The 7,625-nt window shown below is 45.2% G+C and overlaps 1 non-coding gene across 1 annotated transcript; it reads left to right on the top strand.

The window, feature by feature from the left end:
* Nucleotides 1–1,728: 1,728 nt before the first annotated feature.
* On the top strand, nt 1,729–1,801 carry TRNAG-CCC (transfer RNA glycine (anticodon CCC)). Its single transcript has one exon. It is a non-coding gene; the product is annotated as a tRNA-Gly (tRNA).
* The last annotated feature ends 5,824 nt before the right edge of the window (nt 1,802–7,625 follow it).

The following is a 7,625-nucleotide window of genomic DNA, read 5'->3' on the forward strand; positions in this document are numbered from 1 at the left end:
ATTTGCTCAGTCTCATGAATCTAGTGGCCCTGTGTGAGTCTTCTAGGAAGATGCCCACATAGTGAGGAGTAAAAGGGAGAAGTATGGCCAATAGTGTGCAAAGAACTGAATCCTCCAGACATGAGTGAGCTTGGGAGTACTCTTTTACTAGTAGTCTTCAGACAATGCTGGTTCAGCTGGCACCTGGAAGGCAGCCTTGTGAGCGACCAGAGTCAGAAGACCCAGCTTAGCAGTGACTTAGATTCCTGACCCACCAAAAGTGAGATAATAAATATTGCTGTGAGCCACAAAAAAAAAAAAGGAATCCCACAACATTTGAGTTTGAAATGACCATCTGGATCATCAGGTCCAGGAGTCTCATGAAAGCCTTTCTTGAGGTGGGGCTGCCAGAGGGAGTTCCAAGTCGATGCCTCCACGCTTGCCACCTGCTGTGAGTATTGCCACACCATCTCCATTTATGCACTGTGCTTTCTCACAAACAAGATTTCATCCGACAACACTTACCAAAGTTAAAGAGTTGAAAACCACTCAGTTACTTGAGGCCTTTATTCCACAAACAGGAGAACCAGGCACAGAGAAGCATGCTGATCAAGGATTCCCAAACAGAAAGATCAGCAGATCACTGAGAACTCTCAAACATCAGAGAAAATGGAACATTATGAAAAGGCAACAATTCAACAAATGGAAGGAGCCCATTTGGCAAAGTCTTAAAGGTAATCACAATATAGTCAAGGAGATTAGAGAACATAAACTATTCATAAAACAAGAAGAGTTTGTTATGAAAAAGAACTAGGAAAGTTGGAAATTTTTTAAAAAAATGACTGCTAAAAAAAAACCCCTCAATAAGTAGGTTCAGTAGCAAATGACATGATTGAAGAATGATTTAGTGAACTAAAAGACCAGTCATTTCCTGCAGAATATTCCTGAGGACAAGAAAATCAGAATAGGAGAGAATAGTGAACACATAAAGGGGAGAGTCAGAAGCCTCATCACTTATTTTCCTAGAGTTAGAGGAGAACAGACAGAATCCAGGGAGGAAAATAGAAGAATCTCTATCAGATATTTTCAGTTCCAAGCAGGACTAGCCTTACCACTGTGTGGCCTTTGCAGTCTATGGGGCCCTATGCTTGAAAGGCTGTCGACTTAACTTAATACCTTGCTGTCACTGACTTGAAATTGTTAATAATTTAAGCTTTGCATTTATGTTTTGTAAGTGAGTCTGATGGGGATAATGGAGCATACATGTGACAGGGGAGACATTGTGCAGAACTGGCGTCTGCTGGTGTCCTGTTGCCTGATTAAAATCCACAGTGCCTCATAAAGAGAGTAATTGTGCACAGGATGCATGGAGTCCATTCAGCAAGACTCAGAGTGAGTACAGTAAGTGTGTAGCTTTATAGCCAAGGGAAGGGTTGGTGACAGCTCTGCAAAGCCACTCTTTACTTGAACCAGAACTTGCTTCAAATGCACAGGGAAGGCAGTGGCCATCTCAGCAACATGAAGCACCAAGGCACCCTGGCCTAGCCTCCCTTACCCATTTACATTTCTGTTTCAGCCAACCGCTACTCTAAAGTGCTAACACAGCAGGAGAGGGAAGCACATCCTTATTTAGTTCTTCCTTTCTCCTCGTCAGGCCAAAGTGTCAATAAGTGAACTAAAAATGCTTGAGTTAGTTTTGTGCAGTATTTCCACTGTTCAGGTAAGACTGAAATACACCTGCATGGGACTTCCCTAGTGGTCCAGTGGTTAAGATTCTGTACTCCCGATGCAGGGGACCCAGGTTCAATTCCTGATCAGGGAACTAGTTTTCTGATATGGCAACAAAGATCCTGTATGCTGCAATTAAGACCCAGCACAGCCAAATAATTTTTCTCTTTAAAGAAAGAAATACACCTGCATGAATTACACAAATAAACTATGCAATTTCAATGGTTCTTCACGGGGCTCAGATATTCTTGCATTTACATTTAAAGTGACATTGCACAGTATGAAGGTGAATGCTAAAATGTATGCTAATAATGAAAATTTTTAACTTTGATTTATTCAGAACAACATTAAAAACACCATGCACAGTGGAATATTAGTCAGCCATTTAAAAGAATGAAATAATGCCATTTTCAGCAACATGGATGGACCTAGAGATGGTCATACTGAGTGAAACAAGTCAGACAGAGAAGGAGAAATGTCATATGACATCCCTTTTATGTGAAATCTAAACCAAAATGGTATAAATGAACTTACAAAGCAGAAACAAACTCACAGCCTTAGAGAACAAACTTATGGTTGCTAGAAGGAAGGATGGGGGAAAGACAGATAGGCAGTTTGGGATGGACATGTACACACTGCTATATTTAAAAAGGATAACCAACAAGTATCTACTGTATAGCACATGGAACTCTGCTCTATATATATGGCAGCCTGAATGGGAAGGGAGTTTGGGGGAGAAGATACATGTATATATAGGGCTGGGTCCCTTCACTGTTCACCTGAAACTATCACAACATTGTTTGTTAATCAACTGTACTCTGATACAAAATAAAACGTTTAAAAAGCATAATGAAATGGAAATACTGGCACAAGTATGGGAAAATATCAGAATATTCTTAAGGGAAACATATAAATGAATTTTTACATCCAAAAAATAAACGAAAACCAAAACACCATTCAAGTCAAGAGAGTCTGTGACGGAAAGGAAAGCTTTATACTATGGTGTCTATAAGTATGCTGTCTTACAGGGCCCCGCATTAAAATTTTTCATGGGGTACTGCAAATGAGGTAACAGGCCCTCTTTAAAAGGCCTGATAGATTCACAGCAGAATATATTTTAAACATGTTTCTTTTGGAAATTCAAAGGTAAAGGGGAATTTTTTGAGCTTTTCAGAGACAGAAAGAGAGTTCAATGACAAGAAATGAGAGTGACCAGGACAAGCGATGTCTGAGCTGGGTAAGGATTTCATTGCTGATCAAGACTGTGCCACTTTGAATGTGAGCACTGTGGGGTGCCCCTCCAGGGCTCCCTACTCGGTGAGGCCATGTGGGCAAGGCCCACAGCCTCTCAACAATTGGGTGGCCCAGGCGGGACCTTGTCTTCATCTGGTCTAGAAAGCAAAGGAGGTGGTGAAGCCAGCGTCCCAGGGCAGTAAGGTGGCTGGTTGTGAAATCCCCAGGGCCGTCTTCTCGCAGAACCGGCAGGGCTGGCTCTGGATCTGGGCCAGGTTCCCGGACGTGCAGAGACGCAACCTACTGGGCTGTCCCCGCGGGGCTGTAGGCAGGTCTGTGGTTCAAGGACAGGTTGGAACAAAGCGCCCACTTCTCTGGCACTTGGACACTGAGGCCCAGCAGAAAGCCCAGGAGGCTGGTGTGGGTGGGGGAGGCTGCGACAGATGCAGCCGGGACTGAAGGACACTTGAGCCGCCTGAGAGACTGCTGTTACCCATGTCAGGATGGCCAGGACTAACTCTGAGTTCATGCCCTAAGTTCATGCACTTATAGACACATGCACACACAACTGCAAACAGACACAGGTAAAACATCTGCAGACAGACATACAGAGACACACACATTTACAGACATATACACACACACACCTAGACACACACACAACACACATATATTAAAATACACTCCACAGATATATATATAGACACACACACAAACTCATGGACACATGCAGACATATACTTAAGAATACACACAGACATGCACATATGCAGACACACATAGACATCTACACACACACACACATACACACACACACAGACGGTGAAAATTTCTCTTTTGGCTCTTTAAATACAGAAACCAGGGAAGGAAATATACAAACAATTCACTTTGGCCAAGCAAACTCCTGGGTAATTCTAGGAGCTGGTGAACTATACAGGGAGTCGGGGTTCTCTTTCATCCCTTCCCCTTCAACCCTTGGTAGAGGCACTAATGAACAAATGCAGCCAAGCCATCTAGGAGGAGTGATACAGGGCAAAAAAGTCCAGTCGGCTGGAGTGTTGGAAAAGCCCTAGGTGAGCACTCATTCTCATCCTTGCTGGGCTGGTCCAGGCTCAGAGAGGAATGAAATACAACTCCTGCTTCCAAGGACTTATAGCTGGACCTCCATAAAACACACCTCTCAGGTTGGATGGTACATTGTGTTACAGGGACCATGAGAGTGAGGGAATGCAAGGGAGTGGGTGCTTAGCAGTGGAAGAGGGGAAAGATTTATGGGGAAAGAGGCATGGGCTAAACTCTTTGGTTGGAAGGGCTCAGGACAGAGAGTGAGGCCAGGGCAGACATACAGGCACTCTCACTGGGCTAGTGTGAAGGGAAACTTCTGGCCAAGGACCCCAAGGACATATGGAATCATGTTAACAGGTTCTTATGCTGAGGAGTTCTATGCATTTTCTAAAAATTTATTTTATATTGGAAGATAATTGCTTTACAAAGTTGTGTTGGTTTCTGCCATACACCAACATGAATTAGCCATGGGTATACACATGTCCCCTCCCTCTTGAACCTCCTTCCCACTTGCTACCCCATCTCACCCCTTTAAGTCATCACAGGGCACCAGGCTGAGCTCACTGTGTTATACAGCAACTTTTCACTGGCTATGTATTTTACATATGGTAATGTATATATTTCAAGGCTATTCTCTCAATTCTCTCCTTCCTGTGCTGTGTCCACAGTCTGTTCTCTATGTCTGAGTCCCTATTCCTGCCCTGCAAATAGGTTCATCAGTACCACTTTTCTATATTCCATATATATATGGAATATATGATACTAGTTTAATATAAGAACATATATCGTTAATATACGATACTTGTTTTTCTCTTTCTGACTTACTTCACTCTGTATAACATGCTTTAGGTTCATCCACTTAGTTCTATGCATTTTAAATGTGCTGCCTGGATCTCTGAAAGGGGGCTATTATCTACACAGGTTTCTATAAGAATTCAACCACAGACTCTATTCTGCTCAGCAGGATGCAGCCTGTAAATCCTGATATGAGCAGATGGTGGAGGCTGTGGCGGTTATGAGGAGGTGACAGGTTGTAGCTGGAAGATAGGACAAGTGGGTCCTGACTCTAATGCACAGCGGAGTTAATCCAGTCTGCTAGATCAACAGCATGTGGAGCTGGAAAGTCGCTGTTGGCTAAAAAGGTCTGACCCTGGGTTGAGGGGCTGAATAAGAGGTGAGGGGATGGATCTTAGTTGATCGTTCTCTCTGTGGTTGGAAAGAGAAGGTGCACAGAGAAATCTCCAGGTCCAGTCATTTATAAACAGAGACAAGTCTATATTGATAATGGGGATTCTGGTGGGAGTGGGTGATGCAGGTCTGGTAGCAGCTACACTGTAGAAGCAGGCTCTGCGCTGGGGCTGAGGCCTGGAGACTCACTCTGGACCATCCAAGGGTGCCAAGTCCAAGTCTGGCCCTGGGTTTTAGCAGTCCCAGGCACAAAGAACTCTCCAGCCTTGGGGTCCACATGTGAACAGAGAGGCCTTTGGCCCTTGATCCTGGAAAGTCTGGACAAATGAAGACCATGCAGTGGCTGCCCTTGCTCTTATGAGTCCACTTTTGGCATCTGGTCCCAGAGTTGCTGCTTGGGTGCTGAGGATCTCTTGGACTCCTTGTGTAAGGCCAAGCTCTGTAGATGCCTGGGAGGCAAAGTTTAGGGAGATTTCCCCCCACTGCTGCCAAAGAATTCATGCTTTAGAACTTGGTGCTAGAGAAGACCCTTGAGAGCCTCTGGGACAGCAAGGAGATCAAACTAGTCTATCCTAAAGAGATCAACTCTGAATATTCATTAGAAGGATTGATGCTGAAGCTGAAGCTCTAATACTTTACCCACCTGATGTGAAAAGCCAACTCATTAGAAAAGACCCTGATTCTGGGAAAGACTAAAGGCAAGAGGAGAAGAGGATGAGATGGTTGGATGTCATCATCGACTCAATGGACATGAGTGTGAGCAAACTGTGAGATAATGAAGGACAGGAAGGCCTGGAGTGCTGCAGTCCATGGGGGCACAAAAAGTTGAACATGACTTAGTGCCTGAACAACAACAACTCCCCACTGCCCTCAAAGCCTGCCCTTCTTTCTCTAATCCATTCCTCATCCAGCACATAAGTTCCAACTCTAGCCTCACCCTCTCATGCTGCAGAAAGATATGATAAGGCGTGATGCACAGGTTGGAGCTTATTTCTCGAGCTGAATCTCCCCATGTGGGGACCAGGACTTTGCCTGGAGGTGCTGTGGTGGGAGGGCTGGGACTCAGCTCCCAAGTGGGTCACTTGAAATTCTTCATGGTGGTGTGCCCAAGTGCAGGGGAAACTGGACCACAAAGCACATTTGTTTAGGGTCTAAATCCCTGCCCTCTGTGTGAATGTTATCCGCAGATTAGGAGTCAGTGAACTAGAAGGAAGTAAGAGAAAATGTAGAAACACCAACCTAGAAGGGTGATCTGTCACTCTTGACATTTCTCAGATATTTGGGGGTGTGTCAAGGAGGCAGCTCATCCTTGGCTTTGCTCCATGTCTGGGAATCAGGAAACGACACTTCAGCCCTGCAGTGGGATTTCCTCCACTTGCTGACGATTGGTGACCTGGGTGGAATAGAAAGAGCTCCGAGTAAGTATTTATGAATTCCACAGGCTCTAACCACACCCATCTTAGGGACTTAGTTGCTCCCCTTGTAAAACAGGGTGGGTTAGACCTGGGACCCTTTGTGTTACCCCCTTAGAACCTGCATCCAAACCATGCTGACTACATAGCAAATGCATTGTTTATAGATTTCTTTTAATCAAAGGCTTGGACTATACAAGCCTGAATTAAGCAATCTGAGTATTTCTGAAGTCTGAGTGGCCTTCTCCAGGAATATGTGGTGAGTCCTTTAGTTCCCAAAATTCTAGACTGGGGAAGAACAGGCTTGAATGAGGGACCCTTCCACCTCAACCATTCAGCTTCCCACCTCAAAATGAGCTCATCTCAAGGTCAGGCCAGCAGGAATGAATGCGTGCCAGGCAGATCTTTACAAGAGGACTTAAAGAAGCCTTTCAAATTCCCTCTACTGGTCAGTATCTAACGGCAGATTAGAAATTGCTTCCCTGAATAGAGTGGCCAGCTGCTAACCACTTACATTTGAAGTAAATCACTCACTGCATCTTTTTACCAGCCAAAATGTGATTTCCAATACTGCAACCTGTTGCTGACTTTCAGGCTTTTGTGGAAATACTGCTGCTAAGTCATTTCAGTCCTGTCCGACTCTGTGCGACCCCATAGACGGCAGCCCACCAGGCTCCGCCGTCCCTGGGATTCTCCAGGCAAAAACACTGGAGTGGGTTGCCATTTCCTTCCCCAATGCATGAAAGTGAAAAGTGAAAGTGAAGTCGCTCAGTCGTGCCCGACTCTTAGCGACCCCATGGACTGCAGCCCACCAGGCTCCTCCGTCCATGGGATTTTCCAGGCAAGAGTACTGGAGTGGGGTGCCATTGCCTTCTCAGTTGTGGAAATAGGCGGAACCTAAATCACTGCCTCCGGGGCTTCCCAGGTGGCGCTAGTGGTAAAGAACCCAGTAGGCCTAAGAGAGACGGGTTCGATCCCTAGGTCAGGCAGATCCCCTGGTGGAGGGCACGGCAACCCACT

This window comes from Capricornis sumatraensis, chromosome 6 (assembly GCF_032405125.1).
Source record: "Capricornis sumatraensis isolate serow.1 chromosome 6, serow.2, whole genome shotgun sequence".
NCBI classification, from domain to species: domain Eukaryota; kingdom Metazoa; phylum Chordata; class Mammalia; order Artiodactyla; family Bovidae; genus Capricornis; species Capricornis sumatraensis.